The sequence below is a fragment of the Lycorma delicatula genome, chromosome 6 (assembly GCF_047948215.1).
Source record: "Lycorma delicatula isolate Av1 chromosome 6, ASM4794821v1, whole genome shotgun sequence".
In the NCBI taxonomy this organism is placed as follows: domain Eukaryota; kingdom Metazoa; phylum Arthropoda; class Insecta; order Hemiptera; family Fulgoridae; genus Lycorma; species Lycorma delicatula.
In genome coordinates, this window is record NC_134460.1 from 26,181,669 (window position 1) to 26,208,846 (window position 27,178).

General features: G+C 31.8%; 1 protein-coding gene across 2 annotated transcripts in view; it reads right to left on the reverse strand.

Annotated features, from left to right (window-relative positions):
* Positions 1–27,178, reverse strand: part of LOC142326761 (noggin-like) — a 244,484-nt gene that overhangs the window by 208,113 nt on the left and 9,193 nt on the right. Inside the window, exon 1 of one of the 2 annotated variants that reach the window (XM_075369452.1) lies at positions 3,032–3,328. The exons of the other annotated variant lie outside the window; for it this stretch is intronic. The gene's annotated coding sequence lies outside the window, so the exon portion shown is untranslated. Of the gene's footprint in view, positions 1–3,031; positions 3,329–27,178 lie in introns of those variants that run through there. 2 annotated transcript variants of the gene reach the window in all.

Below are 27,178 nucleotides of genomic sequence, written 5' to 3' on the forward strand. Positions count from 1 at the left end.
TTCTTTTATTTCTTTTTTCTTTTATTTACCTTTTATATATATGTATTGTATATATATATGCACAATAATGTAATCAAACTGTAATATACATAAAATATATATATATATGTAATCTGGGCCTCTGTATACAAAACAGACGGATAAACCATCAATAACCACCTATTCCGTAGTATATTTGAACAAGAAGTTGTCCTCCCACACTAACGAACACAGATAATTAAAGAGAGCAAAATAACGAAATTCTGAATTGATATTTTATTTTACGTATTTTACTGATCGAAAATGTTTTAGTTACATCATCATCAAAAAATATAATTTATATTTTGAAAAAAAATTTCCTTGAAATAAACATTTTTAACGACTATATTAACAATTACGTAGTATAATTTATTACTGTTCAGATTTTCCTAATTTATTTTATTTTTGTTCTTTTTATTAAGCTATTAATGTTGCTAAACATACGAGATATTATTCAAACTGCATAAGCTAAAGTTCCTTCTTTTTTTTTGTTCATCTCAACAAAAATGATAGATAATCGTATGGCGTTCGATAGAAATCGTAATTGAAACTTCACTCATGATATCTAATTTGAAAATTAAATCTTACGAAGCCAGTAGTAAATCTGCTAAAAAAGAAAAATAGAATAAAATATATGGTTTCCTAATATTTTGGGTTTACAAAAATATGTACTTTATATATATATATGAGACTGTTATGTATCAAAAAATGAAGAATTTATAAATGAATATTGGAAGAAAGTACCTCACACATTCTGCAATTTTTGTAGCTGTTAGCAGTTGGAGTAGCTAAGCCAAAAGTTTTATTCGCGTGTAAAAAATGTATTCCTTTATATTTTCGAGAACTTAGATGCAAAAGAAAAATTTAATTATTCCTTTTAACATTATTAACAAAACTACATTATAATATTTTATTTAAAAAATATTAATGAAAACTTGGATTTTGAAGTTTTTTATTTTATTTTGTATGATAAAAACTCCCTTTCTGGGGGATTTCAAATGTCTGTTATACACTTGAAATAATAAATTGTATGACACCAGTATATATGTGTGTGTATGACACCAGTAACTGGAACGGACTAAAAAGAATTACAGATGTAAATCTTACAATATTTATTTTTCAAATCTTTTCTTCGATACAATTGATAAACAAGCTATGAAAACTAATATGATTATGTAAAAGAAAAAATACAAAGAATGATCTGTGTTAAAATGATTATTAAAATAAATAAAGCAACAGGGCAGTTTGCAAAAAAGTAAAAAGTTTAAACGAGATACGAATTTCAATTGTTAAATAATTACCAGTACTTACAAAGTAATCAGTATATATATGTAATATGTAATATGTATATGTATATATATATATATATATATATATATATATATATATATATATATATATATAACCGAAGAACAAACTAAAACAAAAACAAAAACCTTTACGGTCAAAAATTTATTAAAATTCTTAGTATTAGCAGAAAAATATTATATTTTAATTTTGAAATTTATACGCGATTTTTTTCTTTTTTTACTCGCAGGAAAATACATGACGATCGGTTATAGTAATAAAACATAATGAATGCTCAAGAACCGTAAATAAATAAAAAGTAAAAACTAGATGCGCATTTCGTTTATTAAACAATTATCATCAGTAGTTACATGTAATTATAAACAAACAAAAAATTATAAGTAATATGAAACCGAAGTTGGGAGTAACATCGAAAGCATTTCGTCTATAATAAATGGCTTATGATTGTTTGAATAACAATATCTCATTGAAGTTCATTTGATAATGCGTTAAGTATAACATATATTAATTTAAAAATCTCTAATTTCACCTTTAACATTAATATTTCATTTTTAATTGCCTACTGATTGCAATCAGTTTATGAGCTAAATAATTAAGCTATACGTACACTAAATCATGTAATTTTATTTTCGATGATCAGTGAAAACAATAGTTAAAAATTTTTAATTTATAATAATATTAACGTGTAAATAAATTTTGCATAATATAAAAGTAAAGCTTTGCTTATTTAATAACCGATTATCATAAAAATAACATAATCAAAAAAAGTTTGGTTTTATAATATTTTTACCATTAAAATAAGTGTTAATAAATTTTGAATAACGGTACAAATATATAATATTTTATTGTGCCGTACTGAATATACTATTTTTTTTTAAATGTGTTTATACTTTTTTTTTTAATTTTATTTAATAATAAAAGAAATATTACTGATAAAATAATAAATGCTGTTAATTTTTTATACCGTTTACAATTATATTTTCGATTGAACGATAAGAAATTAAACACAATAGTCATATTTTGTGATTTAGTGGTTTACTTCTATGTATTATTTTTATTAACTTGAAGTTTTTTTCAAATTTATAATACTATTATTAACTCTATGGTAAGATATTCTATAAATAATTTTACACACAAGCACGATTCATTACAAAAATTAACAATTTAATTTTTATATAAATATTAAATTTTTATGCACATATCAGTAAAATTAAAAAAATAACAATATAGAATATATAACAATAATTAATAATAACACATAATATAATTATATATATTCACAATGAACCTAGTATAAACGGTAATTTTAAATTAAAAAAAAAAAGAAAAAACATTCCGAATATGTTAAATTAATAAAAAGTATTATCAATAAACGTTTTTGTAAAAATCAACTTTGTTTAAATTACTAAAAAAACAGACTTTTTTTATTTAATGCTCTGGACTCGAATGACGAATTAAATATTATATTTTGATAAGAAGATTTAAAATATTTACATATTACATAATTTTTATATTGGTTTTTTTTAATTTTGCTTACCTTTTATAGAAGTAACAAAATAACTAGTCTGCTGTATGTTTTTTTAAAATCTAACAATTTATCTTGACGCGTGCTGATTATTTGAGAGAATAATTATTATACTATTATTTAAATATAAAATTATGTTTAAAATAGATATTAAATTAATATATATAATTAATTTATTACCTTTTACGAAGCGAAAAATCCCTGCTTGTTTGACTGATTACTATCATATCCCATTATCAGTATAAGCCGGCTTGGCGCTTTTCTCAGTTTATTTATTTTTATTTTTTTTTAAATACTATTTACCTATTACGTCTAACTAAACACTTATCTTAAAATATTATTATAAAGTAAAACGAATATTCTGTAATATATAGATATATATATATATTAAAAATATATATACATTTCAGTACATAAACAGTAATGAAATGAACTAACACCACGAAACCGCGTACAGTTAATAGTTAACTACGTCGGGCAGACCTAACACTACCAACATAACAGCAAAAGCAGTCACCGGACTATAGACGATTACTGGCGCCAGCACAGTGATGCCCCTCCTTCCTAACCGACGTTAATGTCCCTACTAAAATCAAAATATCCCTCGCAATTATATCACTTGGTAAATATATAACATATCATTATAAATATATTAACTGTTTAATCGATAATTATGTATAATTGCTGCTAAAATATTTCTTAAAGTGCTTCATTACAACCTTTTGTTTTTTTATAAAAAAATATTACGTACATAGTATAATTTTTAATTTAGGATGGCTGGATTGGCTATTGTTTATTATCATTTTTTGCGGTGATCATTAATTGAACTTTCAACAAAAAATTGATTTAATAAACTCTTGTATATGTACACTTGGGCGCATGAAACTTTAATGAAAAACTAAAAAATCGGTTGAAAAGCAATAATGGTTTCTAACAAAGTACGTATATCAGTTTGAAGTAAAAAAAGAAGGTAATTAAAAAAAAAAAAAATTATTAGAAGGAGAATTAAGAGAAGCAAAATTATTAAGACATGAGTGAATGTAATATTATATTATTTTAATCTGTGTGGTATAGAACACTTCAGAAATGAATAGGTGTGTTACTCCAAAATATAATTGCCCTGGTATTTATCTGGATGAATCAAGTGAAACCGTGCTAAAATTTTAATTAGTGTAACAATACAAAATACATAATTAATTATAATAATAAAAAATAAAAGTTGTTAAATTCTGTATGAATAATTTGATCTCGTTTTATTTTTACATGTTAAAAAGAAACGCAAACATTTTAGGCTTTTTTAAATTCTTTAATATTAATACTACTTAAAAATTCATTTACAGAGAAACAGTATTTCTTTAACAGACATTTTTTTAAATTTTATTTTAAATAAATTGATGGGAAAATCTTTTTGAAGAATCGATAATTTATTAAATATGGTAATAGAAGCATAATTTATCCTACGGTAAGGATTACCGTGATAGGTTACAATTAAACAGTTTTTACACACGACGGAACGGAGACGGTATATGCGTTTGGAGTAAAAGGTTGTAGTGTGTGTGTGTGTGTGTTTTACTATTTTCCTCAAAAACTACTGGACCGATTTCGATGCGGGTTTTTGCATTGTATAGATATCACCTCAGAGAAGGTTCTTAAATTAGTTTTACGGTTATAAGCCGCTAGTGAGCGCTGCAGTAGATATATTTCTTCAAAACAGTTTTTGAATGTTTCTAAATCTTTCAAACTCCAGAAAGGTTACATTATTTTGTGGATTATTAAATAATTTACGCTGGTCAAGTATACTAAACTTTCATTATCATCATCAACCTATAAACATCCCACTGTTGGGCACCGGCCTATTAATCTTTATAAGTAATAAATAAAAAATAAAATTATAAACTTTAAAAACTCTGTGACGAAATAACCTTAAAAAAGTGAAATAATTGAATAACTGTATTTTTACCTTTTAATCCTCTGCAACTTTGTGATATTGTTTTTAAGACGATAAAATTTAAGATTTTGATTGACCGTTGTGCGTGACCCGTAGAGTACAAAGATAATGTTTACATATCATCACAGTCACGCCCGACAGTTAATCATAATCTTAAATTTTATTGTCTTAAAAGCAATATCATAAAGTCACAGAGGATTATAAGAATAAAAATACAGTTATTTAATTATTACAGGTTTTTTAAGTTTTTTCGTCTTGAGTTTTTTTAATTTTTTTGTATTTTTATTGCGAAAATTTACCCTAACTTTTAAGAGAGTCCTGGGAGAGAGATAATGAAAATTAATAAACAAGGGGTTAAAATTATTTTTTTAAATTATATTTCTTGTTGACAAGTATAAGCGAGGAGGGTCGTCGCAGAGAAAAGAGATCTGATAGTGTCAAAAACAATTTAATTATAAGAAAGAAAGAAAACATTATGTAGTATTTCTCTGTACAACCCCTCCTGTATACTCCTGTACAACAGCAATTCTAGGACAAAATAAAGATAAATAAATTATAGAAAGTTGAACTTAAAGGAAAAAGAAACTTGATAAAATAAAAACTAGTTTTGTAATAAATATGTTAATATATATCTTCTTCGTAATCCCATTGATTCCTGGAGCGGTAGGGACTCCACTGTTCCTCTCCAGCTGACCCTATTGGCCGCCTCTCGCTTGATCTCCTTCCAGATCTTTCCTCTCTCCCACAACTTATCCATCAGTGTCCTCCTCCAAGTATTCCTTGGCCTACCAATCGTTCTTCTATTAGCAGGAATCCGCTCAAGGGTTTCCCTAGTCTCCTTCCGAAGAGCGTAGCAAACCCACCCTCACTTCCTTCTTTTGATTTGCACTCCTACGGGTTCTTAGTTAGACCGTTACCGCAATTCTTCATTTGTTATGAAAACAGGCTACCTCACTACCAATACTTTTCTCAAGTATTTATTGGCACTTACTTGAAGATTGTTTGCGATCGTTCTCCTTAGCTTCCAGGATTCATACCGTTCAACACTCTTGACATTTCAGTTGAAAATCCTTATCTCACTTCTTTCAGAAAAGCTCTTTTATCTCTATATCTTATTCAACGTACTGAATGCTCCAAAGGCTTCACTTATTCTCATTCTTGGATCACCATCGGTCCTTCCACTCCTGTCCACAACACACCCCAAGTAAACAAACTCCTCCACCTCCTCTTGCTCAACTATATTAGTGTCTCTTCCCTTTCATATTATATTTTCTTTAATTTATCTAGGGTTATTAATTTTGTACTACAAAAAACTATGAACTCTTTCTGAGGATTAGGTTTGAGATTTTCTCTTTCAAACTGCAAAAAAAAAGAAAATCTCGCCACTTTGTTAAACCAGAAAACCTTGAAATATTTGTTAAATTTTAAATCGATTTTCAGTAAGATTTTGAGGAGTTTTACGATTAGTTTTTTGGCATATTATTACGTTAAAAGCATAATAAAAAAATTTAAAACCCAAAAAATGAGTAATGAATTAAAAACAAAAGTGTTTTTTTTTTTTTTATCGGAAGAGTTATTTCTCTACGATACTTGTTCCAAATTTTAACCTAATTTTAATTTGAATATTAAAATAGTTATGTTGCGTTTCTGAAAAGAATGATGTGTTATGTTGAGAAACAATTTTTATTTAATTTGAAACTCCATCTATTTGGAAGATTTATCATTAATTTTATAAAAGATATTAGTGATCATATTTCTAAATTTCTGAATTTATTTTTATAATTTTTATTACTATATTACGGTAGTTGTTATTTTTATTTCAAAATTATACACTACTTTGCTTTGTCACGACTAGACTTAAATTAGCATTTTATTAATTAAACTCTTTACATTTTAATATACTGGTAAACAAGTACGCAAAAAAAAAAATCTTTTCTTTCCCATTAAAAAGGATGGTGCATGGGTTTGTTTGTTTGTTATATGTGATCATATTTTTTTTTGTTCTTTATTTTCTGTTTAGCCTCCGGAACCACCGCAAGGTATTACTTCAGAGAATGAATGAGGATGATATGTATGAATGTAAATGAAGTGCAGTCTTGTTCAGTGTCAGATCGACCATTCTTGAGATGTGTGATTAATTGAAACCCAACCACCAAAGAACACCGATATCCACGATCTAGTATTCAAATCCGTATACCCTGACCTAACCTGGACCTCTGACATGTCCACTTACTTTTTTATAGTATACATATATTGTACGTATGTAAAAGTTAAAATTATTCTCCAAAAGTTTATTACGTAACAAATATCTCTTTAAAAAATAGAACTTAGAAACATCTCAGATATTTCTTGTTATTATATAATAATCTAATCGAAAAAATTTCAAATGATAATCATTATCTTTTTAATAACTTAATGTTAAATTCGATATTTTACATGTAGCAAGGAGCTGTTTTTATTAAATTTACTTCTAAATTATTTGATTAAAATAAAATTATATTTTAATTATTGTTGTACAACGATGGAAACAAAAATTGAAACAACCATTAAAACAACGTTAACAGCTTACAATTTTTTGTTGGAATTCTAACCATTTTCTTTTTCCTTTCGTAAACCAAAATTTAATAGGTAGGGTCAGTCATGCTTTTCACAGTAAATTTTGCTTAAAACGGCAACAAAAAAAACTGTCTGAATTCAAACAAAAAATTGTAAGCTACCAACTTTTTTTTTTATTAAAACTTTCTCATTACCCCAATAGCGTTTGTTGAAACTATGGAATAATGAGGATAATTTAATTCAATTATATAAAAAAAATGAATTCAGTTATACAAAATAAATACATTTTGTATAATTCTTTTCTTTTCGTAAACAAAAATAAGTGAAAAGTAGGTAAGATTTCATGCTGACCTGACCTCTCTCTTTTTCTGTTTAACGGAACCTCCGTAAGGTATTACTTCAGAGGATGAATGCAAATGAAGTGTAGTCTTGTACAGTCTCAGGTCGACCTTTCCTGAAATGTGTGGTCAATTGAAATTCAACCACCGGTAGTCAAGATCTAGTATACAAATCCGTATAAAAGTAACTGCCTTCACTAAAATTTGAACCTTAGGACTCTCGAAATCGAAATAATGTTATAAGGTTTAAAACTTAATAAAGTTACCTTTATACGGATTTGAATACTAGACTGTGAATACCGGTTGCTTTGGTGATTGGGTTTCAATTAACCACGCTTCTAAGAAGTGGTCGACCTGAGACTGCACAAGGCTACACTTCATTTATATTCATCCTCTGAAGTAATACCTTCCGGTGATACCGGAGGCTAAAACAGAAAAAAGAGAGCTGCTATTGGCGCAGAGCGGACCAATGGTAGTGTGCCGGGCGACTACCGCAGCCCATGAACGATTTATACTTCTTGATACGAATGACTTATCTAAAATTATATTTGTGTTTTGGGGGTAAAAAAGGAAAACATTGGGGTAAGAGCTGTGTTTAAAAATTACAACTCAAGAAACAGCTAAAAATACTCAGGATTTTGAAGCTTTCGTTGCGAAAGATTTGTTATTTTTAGAACGCTAAATCCATGAACGTTATTTGGTTACGGTTGGCTGAAACATTTAATAAAATCGTGTGTAATGAAACATAAACCATGTAACTGTTTCGTGGTGGGCCGTATGCCCGCCTTGTTTGTAGTTCAACTAAAAGTAATTATATACTTAAATAGAAAGGATAACGTCCTCTGGTATCAGAGAACGATAAGAGAGCGACTAAAGTAACACTATCATGTAGGGAATTTTGAATTTATTTATTTTACTAAATAAATTTTGTCGGAAGATGCTTTTAATCTAAAAATTTACGATCGCGAATCCCGATTACAATTGACCTTTTTCATACGATAAAAATTTTTTGTATCCTATCCGACAGACAAATAATAAGGTTACTTAAAATAATAATTTTTAAAAAATTTAGAAACTATCCAGAAAATCTATTACGCATGATAGAAAAAGAGACCCGATATGAACGTCCATCATTATTGTCCAGTTGAGAGAATTTAAACGGTACGACCAAAGATGTTTTGCGACGGAACAAACTAACTAAAGATTAGTCTTTTCCGGAAAGCTATGTTGATAAACTGTTATTACGAAAAACTAAACCATTTAAACGTTGGATAAATCATTTAGTATAACGTATATGCAATGTAACATCGTTACACTTGCTTACATGCACTGTGATAGCAGTCTAACCACGTACCTTTCTAATTAGGACAAGAAAATAAAACTAATATTGAGACAAGAATTTTTTCATCACAACAACCACGATCTTAATTTGTAAGACAAGTATCACCTTCTGACCTTAACATCACTATATTTTTATAAATTGTAGGCTAAAAACGATATTTTAAAAAAAGGTGCATAGAGCGATCCGTGGGTGCTATTATATTTATAAGTTATATTTGACACGGAAACAATGCAAGACAAATTGATGTATCGGCTAAAGGTGTCCAATAAGTCGACTATTTATGTTCACGTAGGTTTTGGTTTGTGTGTTGTGTATGAGAGCTATAACATCACATTCTAAATAAATTACCGGGTCTGCGTTGTATAAGTTAAGTAATTTCTAATTAATGTTGTACTAGTAAACATAGTTATGTTTATCAATGAATTTAAAGCTTAAAAAATAATTTCATAATAACGTTCAAATATCAACTATGGTCTAATTTGTTACCTTTCACTTTTCTGTTACAGCACAACAATTCATTTTATCATTGAAATTATTTAAAAAAAGAAAATGATTCAGTTTTCAGTGTTTTTAATCTTTACACCAATATGAAACTCGTAAAAAAAAATTCTAAAAGTGTATTCCTAAGCGGTTGCCTTAATATTTATTTTTTTTATTTATTATCCTTAAATATTTGCGGATTCCAACAGTTATACAGTTATTATCCAATTTCCTACCTATTTCAAAATATGTACATTTTTTTTTTTTGTCTTCAGTCATTTGACTGGTTTGATGCAGCTCTCCAAGATTCCCTATCTAGTGCTAGTCGTTTCATTTCAGTATACCCTCTACATCCTACATCCCTAACAATTTGTTTTACATATTCCAAACGTGGCCTGCCTACACAATTTTTCCCTTCTACCTGTCCTTCCAAAATTAAAGCGACTATTCCAGGATGCCTTAGTATGTGGCCTATAAGTCTGTCTCTTCTTTTAACTATATTTTTCCAAATGCTTCTTTCTTCATCTATTTGCCGCAATACCTCCTCATTTGTCACTTTATCCACCCATCTGATTTTTAAACTTCTCCTATAGCACCACATTTCAAAAGCTTCTAACCTTTTCTTCTCAGATACTCCGATTGTCCAAGTTTCACTTCCATATAAAGCGACACTCCAAACATACACTTTCAAAAATCTTTTCCTGACATTTAAATTAATTTTTGATGTAAACAACTTATATTTCTTACTGAAGGCTCGTTTAGCTTGTGCTATTCGGCATTTTATATCGCTCCTGCTTCGTCCATCTTTAGTAATTCTACCTCCCAAATAACAAAATTCTTCTGCCTCCATAATCTTTTCTCCTCCTATTTTCACATTCAGTGGTCCATCTTTGTTATTTCTACTACATTTCATTACTTTTGTTTTGTTCTTGTTTATTTTCACGCGATAGTTCTTGCGTAGGACTTCATCTATGCCGTTCATTGTTTCTTCTAAATCCTTTTTACTCTCGGGTAGAATTACTATATCATCAGCAAATCGTAGCATCTTTATCTTTTCACCTTGTACTGTTACTCCGAATCTAAATTGTTCTTTAACATCATTAACTGCTAGTTCCATGTAAAGATTAAAAAGTAACGGAGATAGAGAACATCCTTGTCGGACTCCCTTTCTTATTATGGCTTCTTTCTTATGTTCTTCAATTGCTACTGTTGCTGTTTGGTTCCTGTACATGTTAGCAATTGTTCTTCTATCTCTGTATTTGAACCCTAATTTTTTTAAAATGCTGAACATTTTATTCCAGTCTACGTTATCGAATGCCTTTTCTAGGTCTATAAACGCCACGTATGTTGGTTTGTTTTTCTTTAATATGTACATAAAAATTGAAAATATATCAAGAAAAAAAATTAAAACTAAAACTGCTGTAATAATTTTAGAAAGAAAAGCTGTTTAATAATAAAAGGAACAAATATTCTCTAACATAATTTAACATAATTTTAAATAAAAAAAGATTAATTATTTTGCACCAATGTGGACAGTCTGCACTAAATCCCATTAAAAAAATTCCCTTTCAGCACGTCAGAAGAAAGATTGGGGTAGATTTCACCGGTGCTAAATAGGGGATAAAATAGATTTCCATCTTAAAGTTAAGAAAATTAACAAATTTATTCAATAAACAATGGTTGCATGTGAAAAACGTTTCACATGTTTAGCATACGACAAGCCCCATCTTACAATTCCAGCAACATTTTGGTCATCCCTTAAGGGTTGGTCATATCAAAAATTGTTTCACACAAACGTTTTAGGTAATGTTTAGAGGACTAACGACCATTTTAAACCGATTCGATACTGTGCGTATTAATTAGATGCGTATTAGATGTATGATTCTATTTTGTCTTCGAAGCCCCATTTTTTCAACCCCCTGGGTCAATGGTTGATGATATAAAAAAAAATTACTTAGATAAATTTTAGGCCCTTATCCAAAGAATAGTAGGAACTTTACACAAATTCGATATTTTACTTAATAAGAAAGTTATAACGATATTTTGGTTTTTCGAAAAATCCCCCATTTCCACCCTATGGTCCAATTTTGGCTAGCAAACACGACCGAGATTTTGGGACGAATTATTTTTAAGAAACAATTTGAAATTGATTGGCGCAAAATTACGGCAGTTATCGTTTCCACAAGAATGTGAAATATATATATATATATATATATACGTGTGTAAACTTTTGAGCTGACTGTGGTTTTGAGGTCTGGGAGATGTGAAACGCGAAAATATGTCGAAATTTTTCGCAAGTAGAATCATGGTACCTATTATAATAGGTAGCTTTCTTATGAAATCTTCCTAAAAAATGATTATATCAGAACTACTCATGAACCGGAGTTCTTAGTATTTGTAATCTAACTTACGACGAGATATTTACAATACTTATTACTCTCTGCAGTTAACGGTTAATTTTAATTATACTACACGTTTTCTTATTCAACTAATGATTCCAAAAAAATCATAACACAATGTTAGAAAAAAACTGTTAAAAATATAATAATTTTTCGTTCTTTTTACTTCCTTGTACGAAGTAAAACAAGCATTGTGATCCCGAAAAATTTCGATTTTCATATTTCAACGGAAATATCCATTTTGACCGTCAATAAATTTATTTTGACTAGTTTCGGCGTGACGTCTGTACGTATGTATGTGTCTCGTATAACTAAACAACGATTAACAGTAGGATGTTGAAATTTTGGATTTAGGACTGTTGTAATATCTAGTTGTGCACCTCCCATTTTGATTGGAATTGACTGAACCAAAAATGTCGAAAAAAGCCCAAAATCCTACAAAAATCTGGATTTTAGACTGTTTCTTAACTACAGTAATAAGCTCTCATTGAGAGCTTTTCAACGGTATATAGTGGTATTTATTTCATTGGTTCCAGAGTTATAGCCAAATAAAATTTTAGTTAATGAAATATTTGGGTCTTACAAGGGCACATTGGTTCTAATCAGACTTTATCTCCCTTTTTTTAACTTTTTTTATAATTTAAATATATTGATTTATTAATAATTATTAACCTCTGATTGCAAGAAAATTTTACGATAAATAATAATTCAATAATAAAAATAAAAAACAAATATGAAAAGAAATCAGAAGTTATTATTGAAATAAACTTTTATGTACTTTTCATTTTAATAAATATTGTATAATTTAATAGGCTTATGGAAGTCATGTTATGTCCACATCTGATAATTTTTTTAATAACCTATTCCTATATGAAATTGTTACATGTATTTCTATAATTTTGAAAAGTAACTAGAAAACCGTTTATTCAAAAATACATTCAAATTTGGAGAAGATAATGAAAAAATTGAGACTTATTTGTTAGTATAAAAACATTTTTATTTTATTATTTTTAGATTATTTCAAACATCAAACAAACTTTAGTCATATAAATGAGTAGTCAAAAATGGATATTTTCCCTTATTTTTTCCTCTCAATTTTTGAAAAATTTAGAGCAATGAAATGAAATTTGACTAACGATTGAGGAATGTAGTAAAACAACCTCTCCCGTTTATTTTATTATTTTTTTTACCATTATAGTAAATTAGCAATCTTTTTACTCAACAGTAAAGATATGAATTGACTACCGTAAATGGTAGGCTTGTGGTCTGCACGCTATACTGTAAAAATTGTACAATAGTTCAGACTAAAACAGGCTATAAATATAACTTTCAACTTTTTTCCAACAAGAAAAAAAGTACCTCTTATTAAAGGATTTTAAGAACCACTTCCAGTTGAACTATGAGCATTTTTTCAGTTACAAACACTAATCTATTACAAAGACAGAAACCTGAAGTTTAATTTAAGAAAAAAGTATCAACGGAAATTGTTTCACATTATGTTTGCTTTACATTTAATCATTTTAAATTATTTGCTAAAATTTATCCTGAAATAAATCATAAAGAAGGAATAGACATAATCTCGAAAACTTAAGTTTAGTTTTACTTTATTTCATGAGACGCGAATAATCCCACCGGGTTGGTCTAGTGGTGAACTCATCTCAAATCAGCTGATTTCGAAGTCGAGGGTTCTAAAGTTCAAATCCTAGTAAAGGCAGTTACTTTTATACGGATTTGAATACTAGATCGTGGATACCGGTGTTCTTTGGTGGTTGGATTTCAGTTAACCACACTTCTCAGGAATGGTCAACCTGAGGCTGTACAAGACTACACTTCATTTGCATTCAGACATATCATCCTCATTCATCCCCTGAAGTTAATATACATACCTTACGGTGGTTCCGAAGGCTGAACAGAAAAATGAGAGAACCGAATAAACTAATACAAATCTAGGTTTGTTTGTATATATATGTATGTATGTATGTGTGTGTGTGTGTTTGTTAGTTACATAACAGTAATGGTTGTAGGGAATCTTATAAAAGTCTATTCTAAAAAAAAAAATAATTTCTAAGAATAATAAGCACCTCACGCCAGGTTACTAATAAAAAAAACTAAGTCTTTTATGCATACTTGGTATTGTATAATACTAATATTTATTACTCTAAAAAGCAATAAATCAATTAAATGTTGATCAAAATCCTAAGAACCCTTGTTTGGAATTAAATTTTGAAATTTGACATTTTCAAGAAATAGCTTTTTTTAATTTAATGAATATTATCTGCAGGTGTTAAAAATTATAATATTTCACGTAAAAATAAAGTTATTAAAATTGTATGAACTATTTTTCGAAAAATCAGGTTTGATTATTTAACACAGCGGATAAGCATGTACTAAAAATAAATGTTTCTGAATTCAATTAGGTGGGTTACTTGTTAACATTCTCCTTTCCTACGAAATTATTTTTATCGATTTTCATCTTAATTTAATTTTATTTCTATAAATTGTTTTGCAAATTTTTATTTTATTAATGAATGTAACGATTTACGTCTGCTAGTTATATAAAAAAATCTCACTACTTTATAGTAATTCATAAATGAAAAAAATTATTCTCAGTATAATACAGTATTTTTATTTTTTCCAACTTTGCATCATATTGAATGTGATACTACATAATTATAATCTAATAGGTAGATAATTCATAAATTGGACAATTTTTTTCTTAACAACCGCATTTTTTATTCTTTTTCGTGTTAGTTTTTAAACACAAATATTACTAGAAGATTAAAAGAAACTTACTAAGTTAAAAAAAAGTAACATGTATTTACGTAGGCCTTGTCATCTGATTATAACTTTTGACAAAAATAAGCCACATTTTCTAAACTTATTTCGCTGTCATGATTCTTTCTTGTTTGTTATGATACAGTAAAAATTTGCCCAAACGAATAAAAACTTTTTTAAGTTAAAACTTATTACAAATCTCTCGGTATAATATCCATTAGCGACTAATTGTCATTGTTTTTTTCATTATACTGGAAATTGATTGGGTGATCCAAAACTGATACGCACAGCAAAGTTTTTAAGTATATCAAGTATAGTGTAGATTGAATGTCCCAAACAAGCAACAGTATGGCGAGGGGTTGAGGGTCAGCCCCTTGCAGAGCTCCCATTCGTCTGTGCTTGCACGGATGGGCGGCAGTGATGAGGCACTGGGACTCTCTCATCTCTTCGCGAAAAAGACCGAGAGCCCGGTGTGAGTGCCCTGCATAGGGTGCTCTCACTAAAGGCATTGGCGTCAAGACCGAGTCCCGGCTTCTGAAGTGGAGTCCAGGAACGACATAGTCGGGCTTGGATACCCCGCCGTAGGGGTTAGAGGCAGGCAATGAAAAGATCTAACCGGCGGGCTGACCTGTCGGACTAGACTTATGGCCGGCGAACGGGGCGGCCCGTTTGAGTAGACAACCCCCTTGGCTGTGCTTTGCTTTGTTGTGGATCCGGCCCGGGGGGTAGGGTGGAAAAAAAAGCAGCTGTAGACAATCCGACTAGATTTGGACGTACCATTTTTAGGAAAAATAGGTTTATAAGGAAAAATAAGGAGTAAAGTTATTTCTAAATGTCTTTTCTGAGATCTGAATACACTGTAAGGATAAAAAGGAAAGTCCACTGAAATACAGATAATATTCTAACCAATAACTGTCCTATCGTGAATTTTTTTTTTCTTAATGTTTGAAATTTTCATTCGTGCCACTTTGCCTCAGATGTTTTACGTATTTCGAAAAAAAAAATTAGGACGACATTGTAGAGAAATTAATTAATATTCTTCTTTTTTTTGAGAAGCAAATACTTGCATAAATTATCTTCATTTATTTAGGTAAAAGGAATATATACCCGAAAATATATTTATCTCATAATTGAGGATAAATGAAATATATAATAAAAATTAGTATATTATTTAAATACTTTGAAATTATAGAGATTCAACTAGTTTATTTAAAATAAATTTTAAAGGAACCATAATACTTCAATTTATGGGCCGATTCAGATGTTAAAACTATATAAACATTACATTGTAAAATTAAAATATTATAAAAGAAATGCACACAAAATATTTAAAGCTGTGACCTAATTTTGAGGCACACAACAAAATTAACTTTCAGTGTGTCCCATTTTTGGGTCACAATATAAATTCGGAAAGACAATGAAATATATCTCATCGGTCAACTTGTTAAATAATAATAGTTTTCTGCATCAAGGAATTCACCAGTATGCCTTATGTACAAGTTTTGTGTCTATACTATACATAACATTTAGTACTAGGGTTGAATCTTGAGGGCTAATGACGAATAATAAACCGACATAAACTAACCGTTTGCTTCAAATAAATAATCATTAATTCGGCTGAAATTTGTCTAATTTAGGATTTAATGTATATAAATGCTGTGCATTTATATACATACAACTACGTCATTTACAACATATATAAACTACGTTTATATATACAACTACGTCACTGTACAAAACCTGGACAACAATAGGTAGTGTATTCGAAAATAATTACGGGAACATCGGGAAAAGTTCTTTATTACCTCAAAAACTAACTTTATACTGATAAGTGAATTACGTTGATAAAATTCTTACCGTAGAATTTATATAAGTTCATACCATTCATGTTTTGACTTACATTGGTCACCCATTTTCATTTCCAAAAGGACATGAACTGTAAGATAATAATTAAGTAGAGCAGTTAAAGAAATACGTTATCTCAAACAGTTATCATTTTTTTGCGATTTTACTTACGGGTAAGGTGAGCTTATTAAGCGATGACAGTACTTATGATAGCGTATGATGTTAATTTTTAAATATATATAAATACTTATTTGTGTATGTATGTGTCGGCGTTGTGCTTCTAGGTGGCGCTGTTGTATGGGGTCGGGTCGGATGTCGTGGTTGTCTTGAGGTGGAATACATAGATGTATACAGAAGATACAGACACCTCTCTCCTACCCCCACCTTTTTCATCTTCTTCTTTTATTTCTTGCTCTTTCAAAATTTCTTTCTCTCTCTGAATCTCTCCTTCTCTCGCCAGGTCGGCGCGGGTCGACCGGCGCCGGTCATGTCATCTCCTATCAATGTGAGGTGTAAAATTATCCGCGGGGGGCTATCTTAATACGTGATCCCCTCCTGGGCGCCATTACTCGTTGTACAATATACTCACCGGCGCAACCGTCTCTTTTTTTCTTTCCATTTCTCGCTCGCTCTAATCCTCTCTTTTATCACAAATTCGCTCCGTTTTAGTTCGAGGCGGTATACTCTCTGTACCAAACATAAATATTTTTATTTCTCTTTTGATTCTGCTACTGAAGTTCCGACGATTTGTACATCGTCTCTTCACATTTCGTGTAGGTAAGCTAAATTTGTTTGCCTGTACGTTATCTTATAATCGTTTTCTTTTTAGTTGTCTCGCTGTACAAACAATTTTCTTCTTTTATATTAAATTTGAATTTTTTTTAAAAATCCGGTACATTTTTTATTTGAAATATTATTATTATGCGTGAGTGCGGTACAGATTCTTTTTTCGATCTCTTCGTTATAGGTCCATTTCTGCATTGATGAAAAAATTATTGTAAATAAAAATAAAAAACTTCCCTTGTATTAACATTAATCTCCTTCCTCAGTATATTTCTCCGATTGGTGTACTGTGTGTACTTAATATTAGAAAGGAAGACACTTCTCTATCGATAAATATCTTACCTCTAGATTTGGGTTTTTTAACGACACTGGGTGGAAAAATAGAGTCTCGAACGAAATCCATAGAGAGAGGCTCTCCAGTCAATCGAAATTGATACTAATGACGCGTTGTATCCTGTTGGTCTCATATTCTTAGGAAGGATCCATTATTCGTCTAGCTAAAATCAACGAAATAAACCAGAGAAGAAAGAATCAACGATAATAGAAAAAAGGTATATAGTGAGAAGAGATAATCTAACCTTAGGACACCGAAAAAAGACAACCCAAAAATGTGCCTCAGGACAACCTTCATGAGTGGACGTCATTTACGTACATAGTCATTTAGGTCAGTGTTTCTCAACCTGTGGGGCATGCCCCTCAAGGAGGGCGTGATAACACTAAATGGGAGCGTGAACATATCGAAAAGAAAATGTTATTCAAAAGATTTATTAATTAACTGAAAGGAAAGCAAAACAAACTACATTCTGACATAATAAATAATAAAATAGACATTTACACTGACATAATACACTTACAAATAGAATTTTACCAGTAATTCACAATGTATTTAATAATTAATTTATCAATACTACACTAAAAACAAGTTTAATAGTTATTAGTGACTCCCTTGGAGTCAAGTGTTGCAGAGCAAAGTTTTTCGAAGAAAGGTTTCACATTAGAAATACACTCTGAGTCCTTATTCTGTATTTAGCTGAGATCTATATTTTGTCTTCAAAACAACCACCGTAGAAAATCTGGTTTCTCAAAAGTAGGATGTTGAAAATGGTAACAGTATACGGATGCTCTTATTTTCAGTACAGAAAACTCATCATCCAACCCTGCCCAAAGCATTTATCCGTGCTTTGCCAGCATGGCTAAATGATTTTCAATGGTTACAAAAATAACTTTCACATGTTGTTCTTCAGTCTCGTAAGTTTTGACACATTCTTCCACATTTGCAAACATTTCTAATTTTTTTACTTTAAATTTCTACTCCACAATTCCAGTTTTCTACAAAAAGCGTTAACATTATCACTCGTATCCAACGTATATGTATTTGATTTTTGGAGTTGAAGATTGAAGGTATTTAATTTCCCGAATATATCCACCAAATAGCTCACTTTCATCACAAATAAACCATTTCGAAATTTCTCGGCTTCCAGTCGGTTTTACTCTTCTAGAAAAATGGCGATTTCATCTGTTAATTCACAAATACGTTGTAAAAATTTCCCACGAGATAACCATCTTGCCTTGCAATAAAATAGTAACGCTGAATGTACTGCACCCATGTCTTTACGAAATGCAGAAAAGATTCTTGATTTTAGGGGTCTCATTTTTTAATAATTTACTACGATAAATACCGTCGTTAGCACAACATTCAGACCAGGAATCATTTCTTTGGAAACCAGAGCTTCTCTGTGGATCATGCAATGTGTCCAGACAGACTGTGGAGATTTTATTTCACACGTGCTTGTATACTTTGGAATCTTCCAAATACTAAACGAACACCATCGATGCACATTCCGGCACAATTTTCCCACTCTATGTTTGCCTAGTTTATTAAATAATTTAAGATAGCAAATAATGCGACTGCTGTTGCGTTGAGTTCTATTGGTTTGAAGAAAATTAGTTCTTCTATTTCTGACATACCATCGTACATGGGAAATGAAATGAGCATCTTTATTGCTATCTGTTGCCTCATCAAGCCGAATTGAAAACAATTTGTCAAACAACTTTCCAAAGGTTAATGCTGTACATCTTCAGCTGTATCACCAATTAACGGGCAACAGTATCATTTGATACAGGTATAAACTGCAATTTTTTGGCAAAATTATCTCCAAACATCGTTTCTACGATCGCAATTGCAGCTGGCAAAATAATCTTCACCAATAGTGTGAGGTTTTTTACATCTGGCTACTTTATATGAAACTTTGTAAGAGGCATGTAAAACTTTTTCGTTCACAAATGTTTTTAAAAATGATTTTTGCATTTCTTATGATTTTAATTTTAAATCGAAGAATTCTCGGGGTTTGTTAACGAACTCACTATGAAGCGTTTCTAAATATCGTTTAAGTTTATTAGATTTCATCTGTCTGCTGCCAAATTTTTGAGCAAATGGCACGTAGGGGCCTTTCTCCTTCATTTACTTCAGTACTGGTAAACCCAAAATTTAAGTATTCTTGAGAATATTTTCATGCTCTTCTGTAAACTTGTTGATGTTTCATTATCGTCTAATGGTCGTTTACGCCCACTTAAAAATTTATCCATGATTCTGGATAAATCTATCTCCGTGAATATTTAATTGTGTGAGTTGCAGTTAACATGCAAATTACTATATACACACATTCACGATAGATTTGATAGCGATAGAAGGATCGATTCGACTGAGACTGGCTGGAACCGAACGTGTGCAGCATTTATGCACTTTTGTACAGACGGTCGCGCAGACGTTCCAGAATGTTCAAGACAAATCGGAACTTCTCACGAAGCTGCGAGAATGTCCGATATGGTGGACGTAAGACAGAGAACAATAGAGAGGCATCGATTCTGGTTTTCTCAATGCAACGGATCGGTGTTGACAAGTATCAATAAATTTCCTTATTTTTGATAATATGTAAGGTTTGTAATTAAGGTCGTAGTGTAGCTTTAGCGTCAAAATACATTATTATTGTATAAAAGAGGGGCTCGATGAAAATTATAATTGAAAATTGGGTTGTAGGTACTGAAATGTTGAGAAAAGGCGGAATATTTCATATTCCTAAAATATAATATTTTATTATCTATCGTGTTTTTGTCAACAATAACTTCAAATATAGCGCCATGTAATTAATTTGTAAATAACTTGATTCAGTCGTCGCCAGATGAAAACATCAAATATAAATCAGATCATAAATCAAACATAAAACATCTAAACATATAATTTTTACGCGCAATTATCAAGACTGTTTATTAAGGCCCAGTTCAAACGATACGGTTTCGGTTCGGTATTTTGCCGTATCGTTTATTTTACCAACTCGAATGCTGTGATCATACAGAAATCGGTTTTATTTCACGCGTGGTTATGAAATCGTGGAAAATGATGTTAATGACATAAGCACGTTTTTTTTTTATGTAGGAGTGATCGATACTGTATCGATGCAATGCAAACACAGACCGGTCTGTCATCGTCTATACTGGTCCCTCCAGTAAATAAAACTGAATCGTCTGAACGCTCCATTACTATAAGCGCTAATATCAATCGATTCGGTTGAAATAACCGAATCGGTGAATACGGTTTCTGTTGGCAAAACCGAGCGCTAATTTCATCGTATACGTTGATTTTACCGTGTAAAGTTTACAATCAGATTGTATGAACGTACACATGATAAATACATGCGCCACTGCTAGAGACGGTGAAAAAACCTATACGTTAAAAATACCGAAACTCGATACGTTATTGGACGAAGACTCAATCATTTTTCATATCCGAAATGAATGTACCCAGTACAACTACACAAATAAAATTGAATGTATACAATTTTTCTACAGAGTGTTCAAAAAGGGATGCAATCTTATGGAAAATGTCTCCTTTTGTTGCAGGCTTAACTGAAGAATATTAAGGAAAGATTACACAATGCAGCAGAGAATATTCATTTTTTCCTAATACATTAGATATGCCAGTTACGCCCAGACCCAGAATACCTTCACAGAAAAGTATAATCCTCCATCAAGTAGCTATACGACAAGTCCCAAGAGACACAGAATGTGGCAGATGCAGCCAAAAGTGGTCGACCGAAAGTGCTAACACGAGAAATGTTGATCGACGTGCAAACAGTATATTCTGTTACACCCAAGAAGTCTGTGCGACGCCTATCTAGCCAGTCTGGTCTCCGTTGATAGTGTCCACACGACATTCCGCATTAAAAAGCGGACCACTGACAGAAAGCTGTCAGTGGTTCATATCATCTGTAATCCCAGGCGGGGAAGAACTCGATGATTGGTTTTTGTCAGATGAGGCATAGTTCCACTTTGATGGATATGTGAATGCACAGAATTCACGCATTTGGTGTACAGAAAACCACATCGCTGCACGAGTCTCCTTTGCACGGACAAAAAATGGGTGTTTGTTGTGCAATTTAACATAGGCGAATTTTTATTTACGTTTTCCTAACTTTTTCTTAGGCGGATATCTTAAGGATGCTGCTTACAGAACTCATCCACACACCATTCCCGAATTGTAGAGCAAAACAATTGAACTACGTGTCGTTGCAATTCCTCAACAAATGTTATAACATGTGTTTAAAGAGCATGCAACGTCGTATCGTATTCAATTATGAATAGTGTAATGGAGGCCACTTTCAATAATATTGTAACTTACACATTTTCCCATAAGATTGCATCACTTTTTGAACACCTTTACTTTAGAATAGAAATTATATCATAGTTAATTTTTCTAAAAATTAAAAATATTCAGTATAATTTTACATCGAACTTCTATGTAATCAGTTTATGAAGAAGTTAAAAGATTTAGAAAATCAATACACTTAAATTAATGTGAGGTTTATGTGGTTTACAAAAAAAATCAATGATTGATGTTTATTTACCTGAAATCATAGAAGATTTATTTTCTGATGACTCCATTATTACTAAAGCACAAAGAATCAATGTTTTTGTAATTTTGTATTTTTGAGCGATTGAGAGGCCAGAATTGCCCATTAGGTACAGCAAACATATAAATACGATTGACTGAAGACTGAAAATATACATCCAATAACTCCTTTTACACCCGCTCCTCAACACCAACACATACCCAGAGGGAAGCAAAATGAACTACTGCCCATCAAATGACTACCCTTACAAAACTTGACTTACTGTGCTTAAGCTGTTATCGAATAAAGAACTCCTTAAATTGTTCTACACACAGATAACCGTAATCGTATTACATCATGAATCCAGTTTCTACAGGTACCCGCATCCAAATCGCGGAAGAAGCAACTTATACCGATCAGCTTATAGTATTATATCTCATCTATCCTTATAGGAACTAAATTGTGGAATAACCGATAAAAAAATAAAAAATAAAAAGGGTTGGTTGTTGAAAAAAGATGATCTACCTGGGAGGAATCGCGGTAGAAGTCGAACAATTTCCCGGAGATTGTACTTAAAAGCCTTCCAACAACGGGTGCTGATTTTACCTGACGATAATCCCTCAGGAGATACATTACTGATGAAAGATTTATTTTTTCTGAACTACTTACGTAAGTGAAACAAAATAAATTACTTTTCTATCAGAAATTAAAGAGTCATCTTAGAAAATACAAGGTAACGATTAGAAGCGGGATTTCGTTACGTTTTACTAGATAAGATCTTTTGTCTTCCAATTTAGAAATTGTTTTAATTTAAATAACACATATCTAGCAAGGTAATTTAAACTCAAAGTATTGTAACAAACTAGATAACATTAGACAATTTCAATAAAATATATAATCCAAAGGGCATTTTAAACTGTCTAGTAATTTAGTGATTTATCTATATTATCTACCGGAATGTAATTATATGATACAACCATAACTACCTGCACAAAATAGGCAAGAGAGAAGAACCAATTTGCAACTACTGCAACGAGATAGATGATGCTGAGCACACCTTTTTTGAGTGCAATAGGTGGGACACACTTAGACATAGTAAGGCACTCACAGGTATAACTCCAGAGACAACAATAGACTACATGCTAAGAAGCGAGTCAAACTGGAATAATTTTGCTAGTTTTGTTAGACAAGTTGTTCTACAGAAATACTCCGATGAGAGAAGACAAGGTGTTGGCTAGAATAGGACTGGGTGGACAGCCTTGCTGGTGAGGTCCAGCATGCTGCGGTGTGTTGGCACTGATGAGCCACCAAGGACTCCACGGGTAACAGTCAGGCAAGAGCACACTGAATACTGAAGGGACCCGGTACCGCGTCGCGGCGAACTGGGTCTGGCGTGGTGTATTAGTATTGCCCTTTTGGGTCCCCAAGGGCCAATATTGATAAAGAACTCTCAAAAAGAGCTAACCGGTAGGCCGACCTGCCTTGCCGGTAGGTGGGGAGGCCTATTTGAGTTAAAAGACACTCCCCTGGGCGGCGTAATACCAACAAGTCGGTCCGGCCCAGGGGAGCTGAGAGAAAAAAAAAAAAAAAAAAAAAGATACAACTTACTTCTGCATAGCATTATTTTTTGTGCAAATCTTCATACATATTTAAAATAACAAATTATTTTTATAAAAAATATTTTTTAAATTTAAATTCAATTAGTATTATAATCAGCATGAAGGGCGTTAAAATCTGTAGTGACGACAGCTGAACAAACAAGCAAGACAGACAAATAAGTAATTATACAGTATAAAAGTGTTCACAGTTCAATTCTACTACTCGAATGAGATATCTATATGATGTGTGGAGGTGTTATGAAGACGTAGATTAGATGAAATATAAAATGCGTTGGTTGCTGTACAAATACGTATGTAATATGACAGTAAATCCCGTGATATAATATTTATCAGATAGAATAATTATGGTTTCATATAAACCCTCTTACCGCCAACATACTATGTCATATTCCAACCCCCGTAAATAAAAGGAAATATTCTGTATTCGATGTTTTACTATAGACATGATCTGATCTGACCAACAAATGATGATCTGATCTCACACCAACAAAAATATCCATGTATTGAACCGATTTTTAGTATCTATATTATACACATTTGACTAGAATCTATAGTTTATTTCTTTACAAGTAATTTTTGTACAATCTTAATTTAACCGTTATTGTTCAGATAACTTGTTTTGCTTAGTTGGATTTTTATAAATGTAATTTTTGAGTAAAGTAAAAGCAGTTTAGTACCTAAAAACCAACCCACCGGGTTGGTCTAGTGGAACGCGTCTTCCCAAATCAGCTGATTTGGAAGTCGAGAGTTCCAGCGTTCAAGTCTTAGTAAAGCCAGATATTTTTACAGGGATTTGAATACTAGATCGTGGGTACCGTTGTTCTTTGGTGGTTGGGTTTCAATTAATCACACATCTCAGGAATGGTCGAACTGAGAATGTACAAGTCTACACTTCATTCACACTCATACATATCATCCTTGTTCATCCTCTGAAGAATTATCTTAACGGTAGTTATCAGAGGCTAAACAGGAAAAAAGAGAGAGAGTACCTAAAAACCACATCGTCTGCTTGGTCAAGCATCAAACCAGGATGGCTGAAACCGACTTAACAAAATTGGTGAGCGAGTTTATATTAATCCAGATTTAAAATTTTTGTATACTTTTTCTTCAGATTTGTACAATGAATCTCTTTGGATATTTATTACTAAAAACAGTTATTAGAAAATTGAACGATTAAATTTTGCAAAACTTGGAATAACTTATGTAATTTTCTTTTAAACGGTCAATGTACATTAGGAGCTCTCCTCTCTGTGGATTCATTAGTAACTCATTTTTAAATAACATTTTAAACCCAAATTTTCGGTATAAAAAAAAATCGGTATATAAAAAAAAGCATAAATATCAGGTCTTTACTTTCAAAGATTATCTGATAAATTTATATTATTTCGCGAGTATGTGATATCCGTAATTTTACGATTAACGACCTGATATAACACGCTAATCATCTATAGGCATTCTCAAGAATAACAATTCGGGATTAGTAAGGAAAGTGAGCAAAGTCTTCCGTTGGTTTCTTTGCTGTGTCAAATATATTGGGTATGAACTGAAGCTAAGTTCACTAAGGGTAGGACTGAATTTCGTTGTTGCGACAACATTTTTGGTGGTATGTTGCTGTTTAATATACTTCGAATTTCGAGACATTTACTGGTAATTGTCTCAATAAAAGTAGAACTAGACGCGGAGTTCGTACTTCCGCCAACACGGTTAGCTAGTTCAGAGGGCAACGATTTAGGATATTCAAGATGTCCGGACGAGGCCTACAGCGAAGGCAAAAGCTGAGTTTAAAAATCACCGATGTAAATGTCTACCGAGGTATTTACATTGGTGGCATCCCAACGAGGCCTGGTTTATTACTATGAGATGTAAAAAGTTAGAGGGCGAAAGACGATTCCCGTTCTCCTCCGAGGGGGATGGCGACCGGAAGCGTCACAAGGCGGGCGTCTTCCCCTACGGGGTTGCCAAATACATATTTTTTTATCTTAATGGTGATCTCAGGCTACATTGAACCTTAATAGTAATACTCTTATTTTGTTCATAGCAAGAATTGGATCATATCATTACTTTCAGAAAAAAAACCTTGATTAGTAATGCTTGAACTTCAGATGGTTACATGATTTACAGTTATTAGTAATACTGACAGGTTTTATAAAGGAACAGTTAAGTAACATTTTCCTTTCATTTTTTTTTAAACAATATACATTCCAGTTTAAACTCGGCTATTGATTTACTTCGCATCTAAGAAAAATATTAGTAGACTTTTGAAAAAAGGATTTCAAGTCAGTTGTAAATAGACACCATATATAATGGAGGTAGAAGAATTTTGTTATTTGAGAAGTAGAATTACTAAAGATGGACGAAGCAGGAGTGATATAATATGCCGAATAACACAGGCGAAACGAGCTTTCAGTCAGAAATATAATTTGTTTACATCAAAAATTAATTTAAATGTCAGGAAAAGATTTTTGAAAGTATATTTTTGGAGTGTCGCTATATATAGAACGGAACGGAACGCAAGAATGGCGGGAGTTTCAATATTTCTCCCTACATATCGCAGAGCCTGGACAATATCCCTTACTGCTGTATCTTTCTATTATCGGGCGGATTTCATCGGTTATTTAGTGGCAGTTATACATTTTTATTTTTATTTATGGACGGATTTGGTAATTTGCGTTCCTATCCCTATGGACCATCGTGAAATTTATTTACTGGTTCTGACCGTGAGAGACTAAGCTTTTGAGCCTAGTAATCCCGGCATGATTCCCCTTCAGTCCATCCCCTGAAGTCCTTTCGGTACCAGCACCTATGGGCTAGCCGGAGTGCCCCTAACGGAGCCATAGTTATTTGAAGGGAGAAATGCGACTACCGTTCTCCGGAGGGAGTCGCATATGCTGACTAAATGAAATTGTGGGAAATCGTGGGACGGTGTGGGGTGTTGTCTACCTTTTTATAGTTTTAACAAAATGTAATTGCGAAAACGGTCACTTTCGCGGCCGGAATTTTCGCGCGGTTTCCATTTACAGGTTACGCGATATAGAGGCGTAGGTCCTAAACTTGGTTTGTCATTTTTTGACTCTCGTACCACCTCTTCAAGGTGGTTCGTTTAATACGGCATGAGGCCGTTTTCTTATACCCTGTGGAGTACGGTCCTCTCGACAGATGTCCCGGAGATGGCCGTGTTCGGACACGGCCGCTCTCCCGAACAGTCTGCGTGCCTGCGCTACTCCCACCTCGGATACGGTGTGTAGTCCCGCATCGTAGCGAAGAGTGACGTTTCTGACGAACCAGGGTGCTCCAAATATCGTCCGCAACGCTATGTTTTGGACGGCTTCTAATTTCTTTTGAAGCGTGGAGTTCAA